This window comes from Leopardus geoffroyi, chromosome C2 (genome assembly GCF_018350155.1).
Source record: "Leopardus geoffroyi isolate Oge1 chromosome C2, O.geoffroyi_Oge1_pat1.0, whole genome shotgun sequence".
Classification (NCBI taxonomy): Eukaryota; Metazoa; Chordata; class Mammalia; order Carnivora; family Felidae; genus Leopardus; species Leopardus geoffroyi.
The window spans coordinates 81,664,104-81,691,754 of NC_059333.1; positions in this window are offsets into that span (position 1 = coordinate 81,664,104).

Below are 27,651 nucleotides of genomic sequence, written 5' to 3' on the forward strand. Positions count from 1 at the left end.
TTATGAAAGGTTGAAAAGGATATAATCTCTAATTTATTGTAAATTCTTACATTTTATAATATTATTATTCCAATTTAACAATGGATTCTATATATGCTAGCAATTTAATTACCACCATCACTAAATTTTCATCATTCATTATCACCAAATTACACAATCTCTTCTTTCACAGACTATTATGTCATTCTTTTATTTGTTTATTTATTTACTCATATAAATTTTTTAATGTTTACTTATTTTTGAGAGAGAGAAAGAGACAGAGTATGAGCAGGGGAGGGGCAGAGAGAGAGGGAGACACAGAATCCAAAGTAGGCTCCAGGCTCTGAGCTGTCAGCACAGAGCCCTATGTGGGCTCGAACTCACGAACCACAAAATCATGACCTGAGCTGAAGTCAGAGGCTTAACCAACTAAGCCACCCAGGCATCCCATGTCATTCTTTTTTATCCTTAAATCCATATTTCCATGTACCCCCCCAAAAGAATTTTATCCTGATACAATATATTTTTATGTTTGGAAGTTGTTGTTGTTGTTTTTTAATGTTTATTTATTTTTTGAGAGAGAGACAGAGTGTGAGTGGGGGAGGGGCAGAGAGAGGGAGAGGAGGACACAGAATCTGAAGCAGGCTCCAGGCTCTGAGCTGTCAGCACAGGGCCCGACGTGGGGCTCGAACCCACAAGCTGTGAGATCATGACCTGAACCGAAGTCAGACACTTAACTGACTGAGTCACCCAGGCGCCCCTATGCTTGGAAGTTTTTATCCGCCTTTTAATCTTACTCTATCATACCTATTACAACAAATTGTTTTAAATAATTTCCTTTGGCAATAAGGCTTTAGATGTTAAAAATTATTCTGTATTGAGTGATTACTAAATTAATAGTTCACAATTTATCAAAACAACATAAATATATGTCCAAATCTGACAAATAGATTTAAAGATGATTCAAACATAATCAAAGTTTCTTTTTTTTTTAGATTTTATTTATTTATTTATTTATTTAAAAATTTTTAAAGCATTTATTTATTTTTGAGAGAGAGAGACGAAGCACAAGCAGGGGAGGGACAGAGAAAGAGAGGGAGGCACAGAATCCGAAGCAGGCTCCAGGCTCTGAGCTGTCAGCACAGAGCCCAATGCGGGGCTCAGACCCACAAACCATGAGATCGTGACCTAAGCCAAAGTCAGACGCCTAACTGACTGAGCCACTTAGGTGTCCCAAAGCTTAGGGGACTTTTAAAACTTGTCTAAACTCACACTGGTTATGTTTGAACCATGTTTAAATCTATTTGTAACAGCAGCTTAACTTACCCTAACTAATATGCCTTGTTCATTTAAACAAGTACTTAGGAATGGAATAAGCTGAGAATGCTTTTGTTTCTTTGTTTTTAATGTTTATTTATTTATATTGAAGGGCACCTGGGTGGCTCAGTCACTTAAGCATCTGACTTTGGCTTAAGTCATGATCTCACGGGTTCGTGGCTTCAAACCCCACATCCAGGCCCATGCTGACAGCTCAGAGCCTGGAGCCTGCTTTGGATTCTGTGTCTCCCTCTCTCTCTGCCCCTCCCTCTCGCATGCTCTGTCTGTCTCTCTCTTTCTCTCTCAAATATAAAATATTTAAAAATTTTTATTTATTGTGAGAGTGAGAGAGATCGTGCACATGCAAGCATGAGTGGGGGACGGGTGGGGCACAGAGAGATCAGGAGAGAGAGAATCCCAAGCAGGTTCCACACTGTCAGCGCAGAGCCTGATGTGGGTCTCAATCCCATGAACTATGAGACCACGACCTGAGCCAAACTGAAGAGTCAGATGCTTAAGTGACTGAGCCACCTAGAAGTCCAAGCTTTGTGTGTTTTTAGTAGAAATATCACTCCATTATTAGAAGTCCTCCCATGTTACATGCCAAAATTTCACATACTGTTATTCATCAGAAATTATTTTAAATGACCTACCAATTGACAATTCTATTAGGTCCTCCTTCAACTTCATTGAAAACAAAAGATTAGAATCAATTTAACTTATAAAACCAGAAGTTACCAGTCACTAGAATCTAATCATTTCCTCAATTTCTGATAAGTATACCAAAAAAGTTCTTAACAAGACTTAGCTACCAAATGCTTCTACATCAATTGTTCTCCAAGTGTGGATTCCAGACAAGTGCATCAGTATCATCTGGCAACTGGTTAGAAATGCATATTTTTAGGCCCCACCCAGACCTACTGAATCGGAAATTCTGGGGATGAAACCAGTAGTCTGTGTTTTACCAAACAAGCTCTCTCAGCGATTCTGTTGCTGAAGTTTAAGAATCCCTACCATATGCTATACCTGTGATTCTTTCTCCTGGACTTGTATGTAATCTGATAGTTTCCAAAAGCATTCAAATATTGAAATATTCATTTTAACATATCTTTGCCACTTGTATTAGTTATCTGTTAGTGCATAACAATGTTACCACAAACTTGGTGGCTTCAAACAACACCTATTTATTGTCTCCCGATTTCTGTAGTTCAGGAGTCCAGGCATGACTTAACCGGGTCCCCTCCTTCAGCGTCTCATATGGCTGCAAAGTGCCAGCTGGGACGGCAGTCTCATCAGAGGCACAGCTGGGATAGGATCTGCTTCTAAATTCACATCATTGTTGGAGCAGTTCTCTTCTGTCTACCAGCTAGAGACCACCCTCAGCTCCTTGCCACTTTGAGGTCTTCCTAATATGGCCATTTGCCTTACAAAACCAGCAAGGCAGTCTCTCCTAACAAAACTGGAGTCACACTTTCATGTAACAAAATCATATAAACATCCCATCACCTTTGCCCTATTCTCTTACTTAAAAGCAAATTCTAGGTTGCACCCACACTGAAGGGGAGGATATTACATGGGGGCAAGAATACCAGGAAGTAGGGATCGCCTGTCTGCTACATCACTCAGTACTTTTTGTTTAAGTGCCTTTGTTTCATCACATGCTTTAACTCTATTTTACCAAACTTCTGAGGTACCGTTTAGGTCATTCAATAATAAACATTCTGAAAAATATTGACTAGAATAATCTTTGCAAAGCTGGGCCTCATGGTCAATCCAATCAGCCAACCCTGACTATGACTTACTTTCTGTCAGAAAAGGTCAGGTGTCATTTTTCAGTTCAAATAAGTTTGTTAATCTGAAATTTAAGAAATAACATAACAACTTGGAATAATACATTCTATAGCACATATGGTAAGATAGATTACTAAAAGCAGTCACGTCAAAATTAAATGGATGCATATCTAATATAATTGATCACATCTAAGTTACCAGAACAAGATGATAAGGGTAGTACTCATTACTTTATAATTATTCAGCATGATATGTGACTAAAGCTACCAGTTATTATTAATGTGATGAGAATTACTGAAGGCAAGGTACTCCTTCAGTAAGTGTATATCCATGTGGGTACTGAACCCTGGTGGACAGCTTCTGGGGATAATGCAATAAAATGATGCATTATAAAGGCCAAAATAGCTCCATTAATTTCATTAGACATTATGATTAAATTTCACATGTATTTAATGAAAAAGAAAGGTATATATTGCTAAAACTAATTGGTCCAGCAGCTACCATATAATCTTATTTTTTGTTAATAAGAGCTGGAAAATCTTATTATAAGCTGAAATAAGATGAGTATTGGCTATAATTGCAATGCACATTTCATAATATGATTTGACAAAATAGGTTTGAACTATTTTATTGAACTAGGCATAGCAAATTTGAAACACATAAGATTTTTATATAGCACCTATTTTGTGTGCTTGCATGAAGGATACTTTGTTTGCAAATTTCTTTTTTTTTATCTCAAACCTATGAAAAGTGGGAAGAATAATACAATAAACACTGGTAAACATTTCAATTAAATTCATCTAACCTTCTACCTTTTCATAAAGGTATATAAAATGAAAGCTCCTGAGCTGCAAGGACTATACCAAGCCTATTGTCTAGGAAAATGTGTCACAAGCTGGATTCGTCTGACATTTTCTCATAATTAGATTCAGGTTAGACATTCTTGGCAGGAATACTACTTAAGTGTTAGTGTACTGCCTATCACATCACCTCGAGAGGCACATGATGTCAGTTTGCCCTGATAATACTGACACTGAATCTGATCGCTTGATTAAGGTGATGATGCCAGTTCTTTCTATTATAAAATTACTCTTTCCCCTATGTGATTAACAAGTAGCCCATTCCCCAATTAAATTTTGCCTGATGATTTTATCATCCTCTGATGATCTTGCCTGAGTAAATAAGTATACACATTGGATGTTGTCCAATGTCAATTTCCTGGTATATCTTGAAAGGTAAGTAGACCTCTTGGCTCATATCACAGAAAAATCCAGGGGTAACACATAGTTGAATCCAGAAGCTCAGATAATTTCCCCAGCACCTAGTCTCTTTCTACCACACAAGGCTCTGCTTTTCATTTTGTTGGTTTCATTCATGGGTTACACATCATGGTGGTCCCTGAAAGCCCAGGCTTACACTTTACAGCTTCAAGTCCAATAGAAAAAGACTACCTCTTCTGAAATAATACCAATAAAAGTCTTAGAGCGAAGTCTTCTTGACTCTGATTGTCTTAGCTTGGGTCATACCCCATCTCTGAGCCAATGCCTGTGGCCAGGGTGATGACATCATTTGATTTACATACCCAGTCCTGGAGCAGGAGCTAGTGTCTCAGTTCCAAACAGACCATATGGACTGAGAGGTGGTTCCCCAAGGAAAACAGAGGGGCTGTTATTAAAGGGAGAGGCAAAGGGTGCTGGGCAGGAGGCAGAAACAACAGATGTCTCCTATAACTGATTATTCAATAAAGATGTTTAGACATCTGATAAGCCATCTGAAAAGACCAACGTGGGGGAATAGGGAGTAAAGCAAGGCACCTATTCACTCTTCACATCAAAACAAATTCCAAATGATTTTAAAATTCTTTATGTAAAAAACAAAACCACAAAAGGACTGGAAGAAAGCATGACTGAATAATTTTAAATGTTGGGAATAGAGATAGACTGTTTAGGCATGACACAAAACACAGAAATCAAAAAGGATAATATTGATAAAAGTTGAGTACATAAAGCCTTAAAAGCTTTTGTACATCAGAAATACCACACTGAGTGAGGTAAGGAAGATCTGCAATGAAGATATAATAGTTTGAAAATCTATACACCAAGAAATGTAATAATGACCATCATGTAGCATAAGTTAGAAAAGATACAAGAAGAAATAAACACAAATACATTAGAAGGAGACTTTAATTCACCTCTCTTAGTCCATGACAGTTCAAGTGGATAAATGATGATAGATGAGCAATGATAGATAAGACCTTACATATATAATTATTAGTAAAGAAGTTCTGATAGATAAAATTTCAACTCTGTACCCTGAAAATAAAGAATACATTCCCCTTCCCCCAAGGGTCCATGAAACATTCATGAAACTTGATCAGGTATTGGACCATCAGAAAGCATTCTCAGACCGATGTAAAAAAATACCCGTAATAATATAGTCAGAAGATAAAAAGACTCTTCCACCTTCAGAATTTTTTTTTTAATGTTAAAATTCTGTCTTAAACATTTCTTGGGCTTAAGGGAAAATGACAACTGAATTTCTAGTCTATCTAGAAGCAGCAATAATGAAAACAACATACCAGAACCTATGGGCTAGATTTAAAGCAGTGTTCAGTGAAAATTCCATAACTTTGTTTATACTGATAAAGAAGACAGAAAAAAACAATTGAGCATCTGATTTCAAAATTAGAAAAAGAACAACAGAAACTATAGGAAACTAGAAAGAAAAAGAAATCAATGTTGGAAAAGAGAAAAAATAATAGAAATAAGAATGAATTAAGACATAATGAATAAATTAAGGGGAAAATAATAAAATAGATTAAATTTGCCAATCTATTAAGTAAAAAAGCAGGTACGGTAGGCAGAATAATGGCCCAACCAAAGATGTCTACACTCTAATCCCCAGGACCTATGAATATTTTACTTTACATGGCAAAAGGGACTTTGCAGATGTGATTAAGGTGAAAGACCTTGAGATGGAAGGAGTATCCTGGATTATCCAAGTGGGTTCAACCTAATCCTATGAGCCCTTAAAATCAGAGAACCTTTCCCTGTTGAGGGATGTAACAATGGGTGAAGGGTCAGAGAGATGTATGAGAGAATTTGGTATGCTATTACTGGCTTGAAGATGGAAATAGGAGACCATAAGCCAAGGAATGCAGGTGATCTATGGAAACTGGAAAAGACAGAGAAAGGGTTTCTCTCCTAGAGCCTCCAGAAAGGAACAAAGCCCTGTCAACAACCTCATTTTAACCTGGTGGTACCCAAGTCAGACTTCCTACCTACTGAAATGTGAGATAATAGGCCACTATGCTTGTGGTAATTTGTTACAGCAACAAAAGAAAACTAAAAAACAATGAGGAAGTTCAACTTCACAAACAAAAACTGACAGGGCAGAACTATACCTTAGAATTAGAGGAAATTTAAAAATCAGGAGGCTAATTTGCTAAATCAATGCAAATAACTTTGAAAAACTGAATGAAATTGATAAACTTGTAGGAAAATATAAATCCCTAAAATCAACCCCAGAACAGGTAGAAAAGAAAAGTAGACCAATTTCCATAAAAGGAGGTGAGAAATGTATCAGAGAGCTACTCCCTCCAAAAGCAGCAAACTCAGAGAATTTCACAGGGAGTCCCCCCCACCGCCCACACACACACCCCCACAGGGAATTTTTTTACCAGACTTCTTGAGAGTTGACAATGTCAATGTTATCTAAACTGTTCCACAGCTTCAGAAAAAAATTAAAACCTTATAAATGTTTTTTTATAGTGAGAATTAACACCAATACAGATAAATAACAAAGATTACATACACAAAAGCTACAGGTCAATCAAATTTATAAATATAGATACAAAAATCCTAAGTGAAATATTAACAGACCACAACAGAATTAAGAAAAAAAGACTACATGAGAATAGACTATGAATGCATGGATGGTTCAATACTAGAAAATCAACCAGTATAATTCATATTACCAGATCTAGGAAGAAAAAGAATATGACCGTTCCCACAGACACTGAAAAGGCATTTGACAAAATTTAAAGAGCATGCATTTAAGTCACTAATAAATATACAAGGAGTCAAGGAATTAGAAACTCATAATTCAGCAACCATTACAATAATATATTTGATGCAAGCTAAGAACCATGGGTGGATGCTGAAATTAGTAGGTGAAAAGTTTGAGGACTAACAGGATATTTGCATAGTCTCAGAGTATCTCCCCAAAGATATTTATTAATTGCAATGGAAAACATAGTAACCTTACAGAGGAAAACCATCTGTTAACAGATGGTTAACACTGTCAAGCGGTGAAAGTTAATGTCACCAATAACAAGACAAATCAGCACCCCGTGATATGACACAATGAAAAAACACAGCATCCCTTCAGTAGTATTCCTTCACAGCAGTAGAACCTTATCCTAATCATGAGGAAACATAAGACAAACTTAAACTAAGGGACTTTCTACTAAAAAAACAGTCTCTATTCTTTAAAAACGTCAGTATCGTGAAACAGAAAGAAAAAGCTGAGGAAATATGTTCAGATAAACAACAACAACAACCTAAAAAAACATGACGAATCCAAAACAATCCAAAATTTTCCTTTGCTATGAAGGACATTATTGGGACAATGGATAGATCTGAATAAGGTCTAATAGATCAGATAACATATTAATGTTAACTTCCTGATTTTTATCATTGACTTACGCTTATACAAAATATATACTGAAGTATATAGGGGTAAAGTAGCATCCTGTGTGCAGCGGTTCAGGAAAAAATGTATAAGAATAAATCAATGTGTTAGAAAACAGGGGCGCCTGGGTGGCACAGTCGGTTAAGCGTCCTTCAGCCAGGTCACGATCTCGCAGTCCCGTGAGTTCGAGCCCCGCGTCAGACTCTGGGCTGATGGCTCTGAGCCTGGAGCCTGTTTCCGATTCTGTGTCTCCCTCTCTCTCTGCCCCTCCCCCGTTCATGCTCTGTCTCTCTCTGTCCCAAAAATAAATAAACGTTGGAAAAAAAAAATTAAAAAAAAAAAAGAAAACAGAAAAATAGTAGAATTAAGAATAAATCAAATAGGGGTGCCTGGGTGGCTCAGTCAGTTAAACATCTGATTCTTGGTTTCAGCTCAGGTCATGATCTCAAGGTTTGTGAGTTCAAGCCCCACATTGGACTCTGTGCTGACAGCACGGGGCCTGCTTAGGATCGTCTCTCTCTGCCCCTCCACTACTCTCTCTCTCATTCTTAAAACAAATAAACTTAAAAAAAAAGAATAAATCAAAGCATAATGAATAAATTAAGGGAAAATAATAAAATATATAAATATAAACATATATTTATTTGTTTAAATGAAATTAGATTGATAGGGAGAAAGCAAAGGTGGTAAGCTGGAAACATTTGGGAAATCTTGGCAAAACCTATGTGGGAATTCTTTGTATTGCTTCTTAAACAGCCTTGATTATGATAAGGAAGGAGAGAGAAGTTGGTCAAACGTTTGGAGGGTTTGGGGTATTCTTGTAAGACTTTTTAAAATTTTAAGTAAGCTCTACACCGAACATGAGCCTTGAACTCACAACCCCGAGATCAAGAGTCATCTTGCTCCACAGATTGAGCCAGCCAGGTGCCCCTGGGGTATTTTCAATGAGAGAAACTTGAGCATACTTAAATAAAGATAGCAGTAGTGGGAAGCACATGGTAAACGGGGAGAGAGTGTTCATGAGAGAGAGGAAGAGCAAACGAGTGAGAGAACAGAAGATGAGGAAATGCTTGAGACCATAAAAAAGAATAAATATTCAAAGCTGAAAATGTGGTAAACATGGAAAGGTATGTATAAAAGAACACAAATCACTCATCATAACAAGACCTAACACGAAGGCTCACTGATGGACTTGTTTTGGCACAGGCAGGCCAGAAGGAGGCACAGGGCTCTCATTTCATAGATGCGGGAACTAAGGCTCAGAGACACAAATTCTCTCCTTTAGATTACGGAACTGGTTGAGGGCAAACATCACTTTCTAATTCCCCACCCAGTGCTCTTTCCACTTTAGAGGAAAGCCCCCAATAGTTGTCAGCCAGGGGAGGCTCTGCCCCCAGAAGCAATGGCAGATGTGGGAGATCCTTTTTGATCATCGTAAGACAAGGGAATACTACTGCCATTTAGTGGATGGGGAGCTGAAATGTTAAACTTGTTACCGTGATCCAAGAAGTCCTACACAATGAAGATGGTACTATCCAAAATACCACTGCACCTTTGTCAGAAAAACTGTGCCTAAAAATCAGTCTTCTGGGGTCTACAGTCAACCAGCCCACCATTACTGAGCCATGTGACTGGGCAAGGCACCAATTCTTCTCATTCATCTTGAAAATGAGCATTTTGTTCCAAATGGGAACTCACATCCTTCAGCCTCTGACATGCCCAGATTCTGTCATCACATTGGGTGGGCCCCTCAGAGGAGACCAACAGCCCCTCAGAGGAGACCAGGCTGATTCTGCCAATGATACACAGGTGTCGGCCGAGTAAATCCCCAAAGCCTCCACTTTGTAACCTCCTTGGGCTGGGCTGGTTCACAGACTTCCTAAGCTAGACATCTGGAATTTAGATGATAACTGTGCTTTCTGTAAAACTCCACAGTTACAAAGTATTTTCACCTGGATTATTTCATTCAGTCGTTCCATTAGCCCAGGGAAGAAGTTATTACAGCTCCAATTTTATAAAGGAGAGAAATTAGATTCAGAGTAAAAATGACTTCCCTAGATAACGGGTCAGTAAGTGAAAGATGGAGCAGGGATGAAATCCTGTCTTCTGAGGCCAAGTTCGGACCCCCTCCTTCCCACCCCTACTCCCACCATTGCCCTCGGGACAAATGCCAGTCTTCTGGTCCCTTTGGTCAAGGCTGGGCAATAATCTCCTCTCTCCCCCACCCTCCTGTTTTAGGCCATTCTTTTTGCTAGGATCAGAAATCAACCAAAGAGCAGGAAAGATAACCCCAGACTTGCTCTCAGCTTCCTGAGGAAACAACTTCCTAACACCAACAATAGACAGCCAACTGGTCTGAAAGGTAGTGAGCTCTCTGTCACTAGGGGTGTTTAAGAAGACACTGAATGACTACCTGGCAAAGATGTAGTAGAGGAGATTCCTAATGTGCAAGTTAAAAAGATCTCTGAGGTCCCTTCCAAATTTGAGAGCAGAGGACTCCGTGCTTAGGAAGACAGCATGGTTCGGAAGCCGGCTGGGCAGAGGCCCAGGCTGTGGAATAGAGACAAGTCTGAAGAAGGAAAGAAAGAAAGAGAAAAAAAAATCTGAAAGCAATTGTGAAAACGAAAGCGGACTCTTCTCTTCCAAGAAAGAAACTGGAGCCCCAACAGGGATGGGGAGACAAACTGGGTTGGTGCCTAAAGAGAAAGTCAGAGGAAATGTCAGTATTTCTCAAATAGCCTTGCCCAGAAAATGTGTCAACAAACACGCAGCCAAACTTCACCGACTACCACTCAGGCAACACAGACAAGAAAAAGAGGAGCAGTCTCTTGAGAGAGAAGCACTTGAATTGAGTTAAAAATATATTGAATTCACAATCAATCAAAAATGCTAAAGGCCCAGAGAATGCCTCTGGACTAGACTTCTTCCATTTCCCTGAAAGTAAGTGGTGTGAGATTCTTTTTAAAGTATTATCTGAATCAACGTTTGAGGGCGGAGAGTGGGAAGGACTGGCCTGTAGTGGGAAATCTGCATTTCATCTTTTAGCCAGAGCGGGATTTTAAATGCAATTGCAGAGAGAATTCTGGGGACTACTGCTCTTCTTACAATGGAAACCAGGTCCAGAATGTTCCCTTGCAACCTGGCAGCCTGAAGTAATAAAAGCTTCAGGTGAAAGAAGGATCCACGTTTACAGTATCTGACAGAACCACTTTTCCCCAAAATCCGTTAGAAATCTCGTTCAACATCTCTTTCAACAAAGGGTACAAAGACTTTAATAAGTTTAGAAAAAGGGTTTTAAAACAACTCCTTTTCTTACACGTGTAAAACATTGAGAAAATGCAGATGCACTAAAAGAAGGAAATAAACATGGCATGTTTCTCCACCACCCAAAATAAGCATTTTGGTATGTCTACTCAATTTTTTTTAACGTGATTTTTAGTTTTTTTGAATGGTTCAAAACAAAGTAGTATTGAAAAGATATTCCTTGAGAGTGTTGTCCCCACCCCACCTCCATCTATCTGTTTCCCACCCACTCCCATCCTGTTAGGTGAAATCTTTTTGGTTGTTTGTGTATCCTTGTAGCACTCCTTAATGCAAATTACAAGTACAAACAAAACTTCGTGTTTGACACATTCCTTACCCAACGTGGGGCTCAAACTACAAGAGGCAGCCTACCACATATAGTGCATCTAACTTTTTGCTCTTGATAATATATCATAGTTCAGATTTTTTCCTGTGTTTATGCAAACACTTACTAAAATGGGATCACACTTTTGTAAGTAGCTTCATCACTCAAGAATGTTTTACGGACCTGTTTGTATATGATCAAAGAGTCTATGGTATGGTTTTTAATTTTTTTTATGTTTATTTTTGAGAGTGAGAGAGACAGAGCATGAGTGGGGGAGGGGCAGAGAGAGAGATCAGGAGACACGGAAGCAGGCTCCAGGTTTTGAGCTGTCAGCACAGAGCCCAAGGGGGGCCTGAACCCACAAACGCGAGATCATGACGTGAGCCTATGTCAGACACTTAACTGAGCCACCAAGGTGCCCGTCTATGGTATGATATTTAAAAATTTTTTTAAATGTTTATTCATTTTTGAGAGACAGAGAGAGACAGAGCCCGAGCAGGGAAGAAACAGAGAGAGAGAGAGAGGGAGACACAGAATCCAAAACAGGTTCCAGGCTCTGAGCTGTCAGCACACAGCCGGACGTGGGGCTCAAACTCATGAACCAGGAGATCATGACCTGAGCTGAAGTCGGACGCTCAACTGACCAAGCTACCCAGGAGCCCCTCTGGTATGATTTTTAAAGGGTATTGATGTCAGGAAAAAGCTCTAGGGTACTAATATGCCTAGGTTTTGTCCCTCTCCCAATCAGATAATGTCTGGACAAGGAAAGAAGAATGCTTTAGCCCCTGGCGTCAAAAGGCCTATGAATGAGTTTCAACTCAGCCAGTTTGTTACCAGCTGTGTGCCCGCAGGCAGGACTTAGGCTGTGAGAGTCAGTTTGAAATATCTACATCTTCTCATCCACAGTAATGCCAACCTGGCCTCTCTAACCCAGGACTGCAGTAAAGATCAAATGAGACAGTGGTTAGGAAAAGACCATTCATTGTGGGGCAACAAGGTGTTAAAATATTGATACAGCTACACCATGTATACAAGCATCCATCCATCCATGCACACACAAGTATTTGCATTTTTTTAATGTTTATTTATTTTTGAGAGAGAGCAAGCGAGCAGGGGAGGGACAGAGACAGAAGGAGACAGAGAACCCAAAGCAGGGTCTGCCCTGACAGCGGAGAGCCCAGTGCAAGGATTGAACCACGAAACATGAGGTCGTGACCTGAGCTGAAGTCCCACGCTTAACTGACTGAGCCACGCAGGTGCTTCTCAAGTATTTGCAATTTGACAAGAATTCTTTTTGGTTACTGCTTTATGGTTTCTCAATAAACACTTTTTTCTCAAAATTTGAGTCTTCTGAAAACATTTTTCTTGTTACATATTTAACATCTATGCATTATAGAGAAATTAGGAAGAGTGAATAAACAAAAAGGGGGAAATTGAAATAATCTATAATTTGCAAAACTCCTTGCCCAGCTTTCATATTATACACATATATGTGTGTTGACGCACGTGCACACACATATACACACACATATAATTTACAAAACTGGGTTCATATTGTTTATTTTGTTTTTGTAATCTCCTATTCCCACTCAACAATATAGTATAAATCCTGTTCCATATTCACAAATATTATCTTTATTGTTATTAATGGTTATATAGAATTTTATTGCATTAGTGAATATACCATACTTGGTCTAGCCAATCCACTTTTGTTGGAAATCTGAGTTCTTTTGAGATTTTTAATATTATATATAATGCTATACTGGACATCTTTATAGCCAAATACTCACATACATTAAAGAAGTCAATTTTGAACGAATGCTGTATGTTTTCTTTTATGCATTAAACAACTGCTCTTGAGCACCTACACTTCACCATGAACCATCTAGGTGTTAGAGTTATAAAGATGCATTTAGGGGCACCTGGGTAGCTCAGTCAGTTAAGTGTCTGACTCTTGGATTCAGCTCAGGTCATGATCTCACGGTTCGTGGGTTCGAGCCCTGTGTTGCAGAGCCTGCTTAGGATACTCTCTGTCTCGCTGCCCTCTGTCTCTCAAAAATAAATAAACATTTTAATTAATTAGTTAATTAAATCTTTAAAAAATTATCTAAAAAACCCAACAACAACAAAGATGAATCTGGCACAGGAACTGTCAATCTAGGAAAGGATACTAAAAGAATCATTCATTACCCCTTGGGCTCACTAGACTCCCTAAGGTTCCTAGTGTGCCTGGCAGGCCCTTCCACAGCCCTAAGTCTTATTTGTGCAGCTACCCTACTCCCTAACCTGAAATGACCCTTTCTTTGCCTGGCAAACTTCCATCTATTAGTCAAGACCCAATCCAAATATCCCTTGCTCTATGGAGCCTTCCCTAGCCCCTCAAGATAGAATAAGTCTCTCCTGGAGAATTTCATGGCACCTGTCACACTGCATTTGTAATTATTCATATTCCTTCCATCTTTTCTCTTTCTCTGCACTGTACATTGGAGTTGGAGACTTTGTCTTATCATTATCTCCAACTAAGCCCAGAAAGATGCCTAACACATAGACGTTCTCACTGAGCACTTACTGAATGAGTCACCGGTACCATGTGCTTAGTAAAATAACAACTGAAGTTACATTACTGGCAAAGAAGTGCTCTTAGCAAAGGCCCATGGTCAACAACCAGTTGAAAGGAGCCTCAGCTGGCCTGGCCCATGGGCTGGGCCAGTTTTTCCCGTGTTCCTATTCTGTCATTCTCTCTTTTGACCCTGACTATTGAAGAATTAGACTTCATTCCTAAATGTCTTGGCTCACTTGAACAAGCAAGGGGCATAAAAGGGCTCACTAGGGCCTAAAACTTTTATAATTGGAGGGATTTTTTAAAGAAAACTCTGGAGCACTGGGGTGGCTCAGTTGGTGAAGCGTCCAACTTGGGCTCAGGTCATGATCTCACAGCTCGTGAGTTCGAGTGAGCCCCATGTCAGGCTCTGTGCTGACAGCTTGGAGCCTGGAGCCTGCTTCAGATTCTGTCTCCATCTCTCTCTGCTCCTCCCCCGCTTGCACTATCTCTCTCTCTCTCTCTCTCAAATATAAATAAACATTAAAAAAATTGTTTTAAAGAAAAACAAAATCATGAATACTGAATTAGGTATAAAAATAATATTAATTTTGACCAAGAAAAGAAATCATAGCAAATTACAAAATTTAAAAGCTGACCAATGTTGTAAAATCCCTCACAGCCTGACACACTTGTCTAATACTTTTTAAATTTTTCAATTCTGATAAAAATATACATTAGTCTCGGGGCGCCTGGGTGGCTCAGTCAGTTGAGCGTCCAACTTCGGCTCAGGTCATGGTCTCGCAGTTGGTGAGTTCAAGCCCCACATCGGGCTCTGTGCTAACAGACAGCTCAGAGCCTGGAGCCCGCTTTGGATTCTGTGTCTCCCTCTCTCTCCCCCTCCTCTGCTCATGCTCTGTGTCTCTCTGTCTCTCAAAAATAAATAAATGCTAAAAAAAATTTTTTTTTAAATATACATTTGTCTGAAATTAACGAGTACACAGAACAATATTAATACATTTTTAAATGGCTACATTCTAGGGCAGGATATATGCACGATGAGCCTGTAGCATGTTGTAGTGCCAGAAAGTAAGGAAGTCTTGAAAAAAAAAAACAACTGATGGTCATATGTCAGAGGGACACTACAGCCAACTGAAAGAGCTCCCAATGGCCAAAGCTGGAACATTTTGAGACACAAAATTTAAAAAGTATTTCATTATAATCCAGAATATAAAGTAAATATCCAGAATCTACACTGATATAGATAAATGATCGAATAAAAAGAAAGGAAGCATGAAAAGAAAAAGAGAAATCTCCCAAGTAGAATTCCAAATAATTTATGTAGATACTGCCCCCTCAAGGAGGGTTACGTAACTCCCCACCCCTCAAGTGTGGGCTGCACAAAATGATTTCCTTCCAAAGAAAACAGTGGAGAAAGGGCAGGGATAGGAAGAATAATTAAGTGGAGAAGCTGGACAAACACCATGTCCACCAGGTGATGGAGGTCAACATCAACAGTGATAAGTCATGTTGAGAGTATGTACCCATGATATGATGAAATCAGAATGGCACTCTACCTCTGTGGCCTTCCTCCCCTAAACCTATAACCCCAATGTAACCATGAGGAAAACAGACAAATCCCAATAGAGGGCTACTCTAAAAAACCCGACCAGCATTGGTCCTCAAACTGGTCAGAATCTTCCAAAACTGGAAAATTTGAGAAATTGTCACAACCGAGACAAAGTGTAAGGAGGCACGATAACTAAGGGCAGGGTGGTATCCTGGATGGGATCCTGAAACAGATAAAGGACGTTGGTAAATACCAAGGAAATCAGAATAAAGTATGAGCCTTAGTTAATGATAATGTATCAATGTTTGTTCATTAATTGTAACAAATGTACATTACTAACATATTAGTAGTAAGGGAAAAGTGGGTACAGGGTATATGGGAACTCTGTACTGTCTCCACAACTTTTCTGTAAATCTAAAACTGTTCTAAAACCTCAAGTCTGTTAGGAAAAATGGGTATAAGTTTGTATTGAACTCCACAAATGTGTTCTTAAATTATTCCTAAATTACAAAACTTGTTAATGAACATGGATTGCAGTTTTATCATGAGAACACTTGTTCTTAGGCCATTTTGTTGCATCAGGAGAAATTTTCTCTGTTCTTTTATCTAGAACAATTTATCAGTAAATGAAGGGTTTCCATGTCTTACCTGGAAGTATATACCAAAAAATTAACAGATAAATGTGAGGGGTCCAGTTGAAGTAAGGATGGAGGCCTGGAGCCTAACAGACTGGCCTTCCTGTCCCCAACACTCTGGGGCATCCAAGAAACTGCCCACAGCTCTGAGGAATATGTTTCATTCATTCATTCAACAAATATTTGTGCTGGTAGAATGCAAGAGAGACAAGATCTCTGCTTTCAGAAAGAGGTGGTTGGAAAACCCTGGATTGGCTCTCAATCCTGGCTGGACTTTGGAATCACCTGAGAAGCATTTTATTATTGTTTTTTTTGTTTTTTTTTTTTTTTTTTAAGATTTTACTTTTAAGTAATCTTTACACCCAAAGTAGGGCTGGAACCCACAATCCCAAGATCAAGAGTCACACGCTCCACCAACAGAGCCAGCCAGGTGCCCCATCATCTGAGAAGCTTTGTAAAAAATACCAGTATCTGGGCTTCTCCTCAGAATCTCTGAGGGTGGGACCCAGGAATCTGTATGCTTTAAAATCTCCACCAAGAGATTCTAAAGAGAAGCCAGGATTGAGAAACAGAGGCTACATGATCAAAGAGCAACTTGCTCTAAAATCCCTGTTCCGTGATCTTTGCCATCAAGGGGAAAGAGGAGAAAAGGGCTGAAGTCCAGACCCCGGAGAGTGCCCCCTCTCCCTGAGGGAGTCTGGGGAGAAAGGAGCGGGGGTGGCAGAGGTTCCTCCGCGGAGGGCAAGGCGGGCGTCGCAGAAGTGGGGGCGAGGGGCGGGTGCTGAGGAGCAGTGGTGCGTAGCAACCCACGCACTTGCTAGTTTTAGAACAAATCAGCTCTTCTCCGACATATGTACTGAAGAAGCCTCCTCCTGGAATTTTCCAGACAGAGCTGAGGACTACTCCCAGCATAAAAGCACCAAGCCTAGATTCTGCTTCTCTTGATACAAAGAATCCTGAGACTGGAAGGTCCACCCCCTTCCCCGCCCCCCCAACATTTCAATCATGTTAGTGCCACACGCTGTATGTTTCAGAGCAAGTTTTCATGGTGCGTCTGAACATTCCATGCAGATATTTGGGCTGCCTTTTGGCATTTTTTGCAAACACAACCAAGAACTCTGTTTAAGGAAAAGCCTAGAAAACATGGAAGAGGCCCTAAGAAAGGGAGAACGGATGACCTGGTGGCGTAGAGTTGAACAACCCCTCACCCCCTTCCAACCTGATAGAGAAGACAGGACCCTCCCAACTTTACAGAGCTTAGAGTCAAATATCTTCTCTAGGCTCATTTAGCTAGCACAGGGCAGAGTGAGAATTTACTTCACCTTCACAACTCTATGAGGTAGCTTTATCGTCCTCGTTCCCCAGTGAGGAAACTGAGGCAAGCAGGAAGATAGTGGGTGGCAGAGTGAGGCTTTCACGGTGGTCTCCTCCACCAAAGTCAGGGCTCTCTCCTAAGTATCACAGCTGCCTATTGTGTCACAGGCACTGTCTGCTGCCCCCACCCCCATCCACACCAGGAAAGTCTCTGGCAAATTCTCTGTACTGTCTTTGCAACTTTTCTGTACATGCAGAATTATTCCAAGGTAAGTTTATTTAAACATGGCAAATATTCAGTACCATTGCTCTCTTAGACGAAACTCTTTGCAAACAATAAATAAGCTTAAATTATTTTTTAAATGTTAGCTTTTTCATCTTTATACATTTTTCAATATCTGTTTCTGTGTATGTTTTGGAATGTGCATAATATACCAATACAGGAGCCTATGAACAAATTATATTCATTTCTTAGGGCTATAGTGACAAAGTACCACTTACTGAATGGCTTAAAAATCACAGAAATCGATTGTCTCACAGTTCTGAAGGTTGGAAGTCTGAGGGCAAGGTGTGGGCAAGATCTCTCTCTACAAAGGCTCTGGGGGAGAATCGGTTCCACCGCCATTGTCTTGGCTTCTGGTATTAATGGCAGTCCTTGAAGTTACTTTTTCTGCCCCTTGTCATGTGGCCTTCTCCCTGTGTCTCTCTATATGCATATTCCCTTCTTATCAGGACACCAAACATAATTGGATTATGGGCCCACCCTGCTCGAACATAACTTTATCTTAACTTACATCTTAACGACATCTGCAATGACCCTATTTCCAAATAAGGTCAGATTCTGTGGTTCCAGGGAAGGACATGAATTCAGGGGGACACTAGCCAACCTAATATAGTCTGCCTTCTGACCCCCCCAAAATTCACATCTGTCCCATGTACAAAATATATTCACCTGAGCCCAACATCCCCAAAAGTTTTAAGTTATTCCAGCATCAGCTCTACATCCAAAATCTCATCTAAATATCATCAACTCCAGGGGCACCTGGTTGGCTCAGTTAGTTGAGTGTCCAACAATTGATTTCAGATCAGATCATGATCCCAAGGCTGTGGAATCAAGCCCCATCTCTGCGCTGTCATCACAGAGCCTACTTGGAATTCTCTCTCTCTCTCTCTCTCTCTCTCTCTCTCTCTCCTCCCCTTGTACATATGCTCTCTCTCTCTCAAATAAAAAATAAACCACATCTTCTTTATCCATTCACCAGAGAAACTTAACAGAAGACCATGAGGGAGGGGAAGGGGGAAAAAAAAAGTTACAGAGAGGGAGGGAGGCAAACCATAAGAGACTCTTGGATACTGAGAATAAACTGAGGGTTGATAGGGGGTGGGGGAGAGGGGAAAGTGGGTGATGGGTATTGAGGGGGCACTTGTTGGGATGAGCACTAGGTGTTGTATGGAAACCAATTTGATAATAATTTATATTTAAAAATTAAAAAAATAATAATGAAATTTAAAATAAATAAATATCATCCACTCCAAAAGGCCCAAATTTCATTATCTAAGTCATTTTATGGGGTGAGATTTGAGATATGGTACATCCTGACACAAAATTCTGCTCTATGTGAGGACCTGTGAAACTGGAAAACAATTTATCTGTTTCCAAAATACAATGGTAGGACATGCATGGGGTAGGTAGTCCCAGTCCAAAAGGGAAAAAGAGGAAGGCAAAAAGGGGCCATGGGTCCCAAGCAAGTCTGAAATCCAGTGCACAAATCTAGGTGATAGTCTAGCTTTATTCATCTAGTCTTGCTGTTTTTATATTTACTTAAATTTTTCCAAAATTAAAGAAAAGGAAAAATAGCTCCCTTTTCCATAATACAAGAACTGCAGCCTTAATGCAGAAAAAAATACAAACAAGCAATAACTATCACTCGTAATTCCATGACACAGAAGTAACCCACTGTTCACATTTGGTGCATATCCACATATGCCTCATTTTATTTTTTTATATTCTATCACTTTTTTACGTTTATCTCATAAATATTAAAAAGGAAAATAATGTATATTGTATATAAATATAAATGTATATTTATATATAATAATATACTTATATGATTCTGTCTACTCAGTCTCCCATACCACACACCCATACCCATACCTCGATACCACATACTAATTGTAAAATTAGCCATATTACAAATAGCTATGTTGGAAGAAGCCATTGCAATTTGAGGTGATAGCCAGCCACCAGCCACCAATTACCACAGAGATCCACTGGAATGGGGAAGTTTTCTTAGAATGAAAAGTTACCTTTTCAGATGGAAGTCCTGGGGTTTTTAGGCTTTCTGTACAGTGACTTGCATTCTTTCTTTTCTTCTTTAGCGGACTAAAGGAGGCTCTAAGGAAATCACACTCTGAAATATATTATCACAATAGATTGTAAAGAAAGATAATCACAAAAATAATTATTTGAGCTAAGATATCTGTAGCTGTCAGAATCTGTAGCATTATTTATTTTTTTAATGTTTATTTATTTTTGAGAGACAGAGACAGAGACAGAATGTGAGCGGGGGAGGGGCAAAAAGAGAAGGAGACACAGAATCCAAAGCAGGTTCCAGGCTGTAAGCTGTCAGCACAGAGCCCAAGGAGGGGCTTGAACTCACGAACCAAGAGATGATGACCTGAGCCAAAGTTGGAAGTTTAACGGACTGAGCCACCCAGTGCCTCTGTTTATTTTAATTTTTAAATATAGACTAAAATTCCGGAGTTACACATCAATTCTGGAAGGGATATTATTCCAACAAATGAATTAAATGTAAATTTAAAAGAAATATCCCTTCTTATGACTAGAAACAAACTAGGATTGGATTAAAGTGGTTGATCATGCAATGTTGAAAATTATTCAAGATAACTCATAAAATCTCATCTACGTATTTATATCTCCAAACACTTGCTCAGTAAATTCACGTTTTTGAGTTAAGTTTTGGTAACAGTGTTTAAGTTCAACTATTTAATAAAGTTTATTTTTTATTTAAAAATAAATAAAATCCCTGTGAAATGAAACAATCCCCGCAACCTAGCATCAATCAGCTTCCCTTCCATCAGACCACGCATCCTTCGCCCACAAGTGTTTTTATTAACTGGGACACCGTCCATCTCTGTGCAACTTTATGAAATGTGTTTTGGCTTGGAGCACAGAAAATCCATTTAGACATTAATAGTCTAGTTGCGAGTTATGTTATTCATTCACAAAAGTAACAACAGTATGCTGTGATTTTTTTTCCAGCATTTTCCCTTAATTTTACTGGCTAATAAAATCCAAACACTGGAACCTTTTGCCCAGAAAGTGGCGCCAAAGGAAAGCAGCTGCCCACCCGGACCCCCCAGGGACTCTCCAAGCAAGACCTGAGTCTTGGGTGAGGCCCCAGGGGAGAGAGGAAGACTTGCTCTCCAACCACTAGCCCTCCCCACAGGGTCAGCCAGCGTTTTCCTTTCATCTTCCTGACCAAAGGAAGAAAACCCGGGTCTCCTTGTAGTTCTAGAAATTCAAAATGGTAGTATCACTGCAAAGCATTCCCCATTTACTTCTTTCAATCAAGTGTTCTTTTTCTTCCAAACCGAACAAGTAATTTTGAGCAACTATTTATTATGTGCCAGATTCTATGTACAGTGGGCATATAGAAAGGAACTTGTGGCTCACTAGGAGAGAGAGAGATGTAAACCAATAATTGTAGCACAACCTGATGAGACAGAAACAAAGGACATGTAAGCCCGGGATGTATTTGGCACAAGATCAGTCAAACTAAGATTTAAAAAGTATAACTATTTGTAAAAATAATTATCAAAGAGCTATTATTTATCCATATAAAAGCGGGTAAAGGGGAGCCTCGGTAGCTCAGTTGGTTGAGCATCCGACTCTTGATCTCAGCTCAGGTCTTGATCTCAGGGTTGTGAGTTCAGGCCCCAAGCTGGGTTCCACACTGGGCATGAAGCCTACTTTAAAAAAGAGAGAGAGAGAGAGGGAGAGAAAGTGGGAAAAATATATACAAGAACGTCACCTCAATCCCATTAGACAAATGGTGAGGGACATGGAGTATGAGTACAAGAAGAAAGAATAACAAACAAGAGGTTTTCAAAGATCCTCTATTTTACTGGTCTTCAAAGACACAAAAGTTAAAACAATGAAAACAAAAATTTATAAAATCAAATCCCCAGGAGTCTACAGAAAAAAACAACAACCCTCTTAATCCATTAGTAATGTAAATTTATACAAGCCTCTAGGAAGGCAATTGGGCAATATGACACAATTCAAAGCAATAGTTATCTTTCTGAACCCAAGATCCCAATTCCACAGAATTTATCTTAAGGAAATAATTATAATGAAGAAAAAACCAAATGTATAAAGATATTTGTCACTGTTATTTATATTATTATTATATATGACTGTCACTGTTATTTATATTAGTGATAAATTGATTGTGACATACATACCTAATACAAAGGGATGTTTCAGTAGATTACAAAAATAATTAGAAAGTCTGTGTAGCAATATGAGAAATGATTTACTTCTTAATATAAAATTTAATAAGAGGAAAACACAAAACTGTACATAATAATAAATATAACTCTAGTCCCTGGATCCAGGTGGGACTTCAGCATCAGAAATCTTCAGCTAGAGCAGGTTTCAGAGTAATTTGGCAAACGTTAGGCTAGATAATTCCATAGGCAGAGTTAATCAGCTCTTCTCCTTTATGCTTCCTTCTCCCTAGCCACCTCCCAACCTTGCCATCCTTTGCTTTATTTATTCTATCTTAAGATTTTTTTACCTCTTTATCTCCCTTCCTTTGAGGTAGAAATTATATCCTACTCATTTTTGTAATCACCTACCCTCTTTACCAGCCACTCACAAACTCAATAAAGTCATGATTCTTTAATTTACTTGACAATGTACAAGTATGTGATGAGAGGGAATACAGGGAAATGACAATAATCGTAGTAGGCTGCTGAAACTGAGAGTACATTTTTTTTTAATGTTTTTCTTTTATGTTTTATTTTACAATTTTTTTTTTAAGGTTGAATCTTAAATGCCCAGACAGGATTTCACTGTGCTATCTGAAATCAGGCTTTGGGTATTTATGTCCCATATGAGTAAGCAAGTTTATCTGGAAAAGTAATTTATAAAAATAAATTTATAGACAAGCCAAGACGTTTTTGAAAAAAAGTAAGAAAGAGGGCCTTATTCTATAGATATTATAACTTCTTTTAAATCTATATGTGAGTGAGAGAGAAGCCAACAACCCACACCCTTAACTGAGTGTGACTGTGTTATTACTACTGGAATAGGTCTGACTTTAAAACACACACAGAGCAGGTACTTCCAAGTATTTAATAATGCTGGTCTCCCACACATTTTTCATTGTGAGCCATGATGCATCTGAAGGACCACACTTGGCAGAACAGCATAGGGCCTACCTTGGACATGACTCAAGTTCAGAGTGAGGGATCCTTTATTTCCTTCCTCCTCTTGTCAGTAATTCTCCAAAATGTTCGTTTTATGATATGACTCTTAAAGGAATTAAACTCGAATAGCACAAAATTGTATAATTATGTTATAATTCAGTTGCAATTATTAACAGATACAAGTCTTCTTCATCATTATTAGGTAAGAAAAGATGATGATGATAATGATAGCATCCGTTTACCATGTGCCAGTTACAGTGCTAAACAGATAGGAAGATGATCAGGCCCACTACCTACTAGACCGCTACTTCATGTGGGCTAGTTATTTAGCATCAAAAATTCTAAGAATTTCAGGTGGCCACAGTCTGAAGGCAAATGAGTCACATTTTGCTTCCAGGGTGCATATTGGATGCACAGGCCCTAGAGGAGTGTCCACATCACCACTTGGCAACTATGGGCAGGAAATGAATTTCTGAGGTTCTCTTTAGATAAGGCATGCACTTCCTGCTTCCCCACAATCCTCTTTGCTCCCTATCAGACTTACATCCAGCCTTCTTCATTGCTTGCTTGTCTCCTATACACCTGAATTTTCAACCCCTCCACCTAGAACCATGACTGTAAGTCAGGCATCTGCCACTAAGTGGTACAATGCCAACAGGTAGACCTAAATCTAAAATTGGCAATCATGTAGACAGATAGTTTTTCCCAACTTTTTATAGCAGTGGAGTATTTCCTCTAATGAAATCTTACACAAGGACTGATCTCTAAATACAAAGAGAAGCTGATCTGGCTGAGAGTGGGGAAAACCCCAAGAAGTACTCAATCTTCTACTCTCTATCCTCCTCCCTTACCCCCTCTGTGAGACCCCTCGACACTTCAGGGGTGCTGGCAACAGTCCAATCTTCTAATTCCACAGCAGAAGGCATCTGTCCTCAATCACACAGCTGGTTAGTGGTGGGGAACCCAGGTCTCTGATAAATGATAAATGTTTGGCAGCTTCTTCCATTAAAAAGTTGTTGGGCGCCTGGGTGGCGCAGTCGGTTAAGCGTCCGACTTCAGCCAGGTCACGATCTCGCGGTCCGTGAGTTCGAGCCCCGCATCGGGCTCTGGGCTGATGGCTCAGAGCCTGGAGCCTGTTTCCGATTCTGTGTCTCCCTCTCTCTCTGCCCCTCCCCCGTTCATGCTCTGTCTCTCTCTGTCCCAAAAATAAATAAACGTTGAAAAAAAATTTTTTTTTAAAAAGTTGTTGAATTTGTAGAAAGGAAAAGAAAAATTTTGAGTAAGAATAATGATTCTCTGTGTCTTTTTTCAAGCTCTCGTTATTCCACGTTACATACCTTTATTAGAAAAGTTTTAAATTTTGTTGTACTAAATAGGCAGGCATAGAATTATCAAATCACATGGTCTTAGAGCAGAAAGGAATATCTGAAGTTTTTTCATCCCACCCCTTCATTTTAATAGGCCAGGAAAACTAGGAATTACTGAACCAATTTCCCTTCATAGGTGTTCCCAGTTACTGTCCCATTCAATACATCAAGTACTGTTACGTCTTGATGTCAGAAACAAGAGCTTTCTATTTTAACCAGTTTCTCCATGAAAATCATGAGTTTGGGGCGCTTGGGTGGCTCAGTGGGTTAAGCATCCAACTCTTGATTTTGGCTCAGGTTATGATCTCACAGTTCTTGAGTTCCAGCCCAGAGTCAGACTCCATGCTGGCAGCATGCTACCAGCAAGCGGGCTTGCTTGGTATTCTCTCCCTCCCTCTCTCTCTGCCCCTTTCCTGCTCAGGCACACACATGCGTTCTCTCTCTCTCTCTCTCTGTCTCAAAATAAATAAATAAAAATTTTAAAGAAAAGAAACTCATGAAGTTAAGATACAAATTAAAGTTGTGGTTTCTCTTTGTGATTTTCTTCAATCTTTGAAATACACTTTCCCTGTGGGACATTCAAACATCTCTTTACTCCAGAAAGTGTATTTCCACACTTATGGGAAGATTGTTTCAGACTAAACTTTGCAGGAGAATTCAAGTCAAACCATCTGTGGTCAAGAGCTTTTATTTTAAAATTTCTAACAAGGCGCCTGGGTGGCTCAGTAGGTTAAGCGTCTGACTTCAGCTCAGGTCATGATCTCACAGTTTGTGAGTTTGAGCCCCGCATTGGGTTCTCTGCTGTCAGCACAGAGCCCGCTTGGGATCTTCTGTCCCCCTCTCTCTCGGCCCCTCCCCCACTCTCTCTCTCTCTCTCAAAAATAAACATTACAAAAAATTAAAATTTCGAACTAATCTTATGAGAGACCAATAATTTGTAAAATACAATAAAATCCAATCGAATTTTTAAAAGACTCACAAAATACAACTATTTTGTTATTATTAGATTCTAAACATAAAATTACTCTATCAAATTGCTATAACAGTTGTTAACTACCTATTTTCTGTTCCTGTCCTCACCCCATTGTGAGCCAGCAACACACTTCATGAACAAATTGTGGGGCTACTTTGAGAAGCTCCAGATAAAGCACAATCCAGGTGGTTGGTCTAGATACAGGGTATGAGAGTGAGTCTGCTCATATGAACCAGGTAATGCTTCCCACCTTTTGTTCCCAGTCCAGCCATCCATTTTGAGAATGTGGCTGTGGTCCTTAAAGGTCTGGGGCATGGTCTCTGCACAGCTCAGCAGGAAAAAGATGTAGACCACCTTCTAACTGCACCACTTGGAAAAGAGTAGGGCAGGGTCCAGATCATGGAGGCCATGCAAATGAACTAAGAAATATTGGGAAGTAATGGGAAGTTGTTAATCCTGAAAGTAATGGGAAGTCGTTAAACTTGAGTTGTATTTGGATATGAGAACAATGTGTTTGCCTGCAATGTGGAGTATGGTCGAGAGGGGAAAAAGACTCATTGGGAGGCTTCTTCAATAATTTTGGAAAGAGATGATATGGTCTGAACTCACATAGTAGCAGTAGGGTTTCAGAGAAATTTAGAGCACTTGGTTATTGATCGAATGTATGTGATGAAGAGCAAGGAGAAGTCACCAATGACACCAGGCTTTGGCTAGAACGACTACATGGCTAGTGGTGCCAGTTACTAAGATGGGGAGCTCAGAAGGAGGAGGGTGCTGAAAACAATGAGTCCAATTCCTGATAGGCTGTATTTGAACTTCCTGACTCTGCCTTATGGCTCATGGTGGTCTCTAAACTGGAATGCCCACACTCATCAAATCTAAACCATAAAAAAGACATTGCAACCATAAAAGTGCATATTAAGAACACTAAAACAACATGGAAAAATATTTATTAAGTAATGTTAGGTAAAGTAATAAAAATGCAAATTAAAACAAGGTAAAGCTCTTCCCCTGTTAAATTGGCAAAAAAAAATTTTTTTAATTAAAATGCCCAAACTGCCAAGGATATGGGAAAACTGGCACTGTCACACGTTGCTGGTGGCAATGTAAATTGGTACAAACCTTTTTGGAAGAAGTTTGGCAAGACAAATCAAGAACCATAAAAGAGTTTGTTCCTGTGACCCTGTAATTCCACTTCTGGAAATCTATTCTAAGGAAATAACTCAAAATGTGGAAGGAAGCATTTCATACACAAAGATGTTTATCACAGCAGAACCTGGAAACAGCCAGAATGTTCAATAGTAGGAGATGGGTTGAATAAGTCATGAGACATTGATTTGCTGGCCTCTTGTGCAGAATGGAGCTGCTCAGTAATGAAGAACGCTTGTGCTGGAGTGTGAAGTGTCTGTGGAGAACACATCTCTGCTTTCATCCCGCTTGGGTAAGCAATGGCCACAGAAGAAAGACAAGAAGGAAATGGTCGTGATGATTGGGTTACAGTGATGAGTCCATAGATCGTTTCTAAAGGTTTTTTTCTAAGTTCATTTATTTATTTTGAGAGAGAGAAGGAGAGCCAGCTTGAGCAGGGGAGGGGCAGAGAGGGAGAGAAAGAATCCCAAGCAGGCTCTGTGCTGTCAGTGCAGAGCTCCATGTGGGGCTCCATCTCATGAACCATGAGATCATGATCTGAGCAGAAATCAAGAGTCGGATGCTTAACCAACTGAGCCACCCAGGTGCCCCCTTCTTTTTTTTATTATTGAAGTATAATTGGCATGAAATGCTATATTAGTTACAGGCATACAGCATAGTAATTTGGCGATTCTGTACATTACACAGTGCTCACCACAATAAGTATAGGCACCATCTGTCACCATACAATGTTATTACAATATTATTGACCATATTCCCTACACTGTTAACTATATATTGACTACATTTCCTATTCCTGATCTCATCTCTGTGACTTGTTTATTTTATAAATGGAAATTTGTACCTCTTAATCCCCTTCATCTAAATTGCCCATCCCCCCACCCACTTTCTCTCTGGCAACCACCAGTTTGTTCTCTGTATTTATGAGTCTGTTTCTGCTTTTTTTTTTTTTTTGCTTGTTTGCTTCTTTTGTTTTTTAGATTCCACATATAAGTGAAATCATATCATACTCTCTCTGTCTACTATATTTCACTTAGCATAATACCTTCTTGGTTCATCCATGTTGTCACAGATGGTCAGATTTCCTTATTTTCTATGGCTGAATAATATTCCATTGTAGATATAAACCACCTCTTCTTTATCCATTTATCTATTGATGGACACTTAGTTTGCTTCCATATTTTGGTCAGTGTAACTAATGCTACAATAAACATAGGGGTACATTTATCTTTTTGAATTT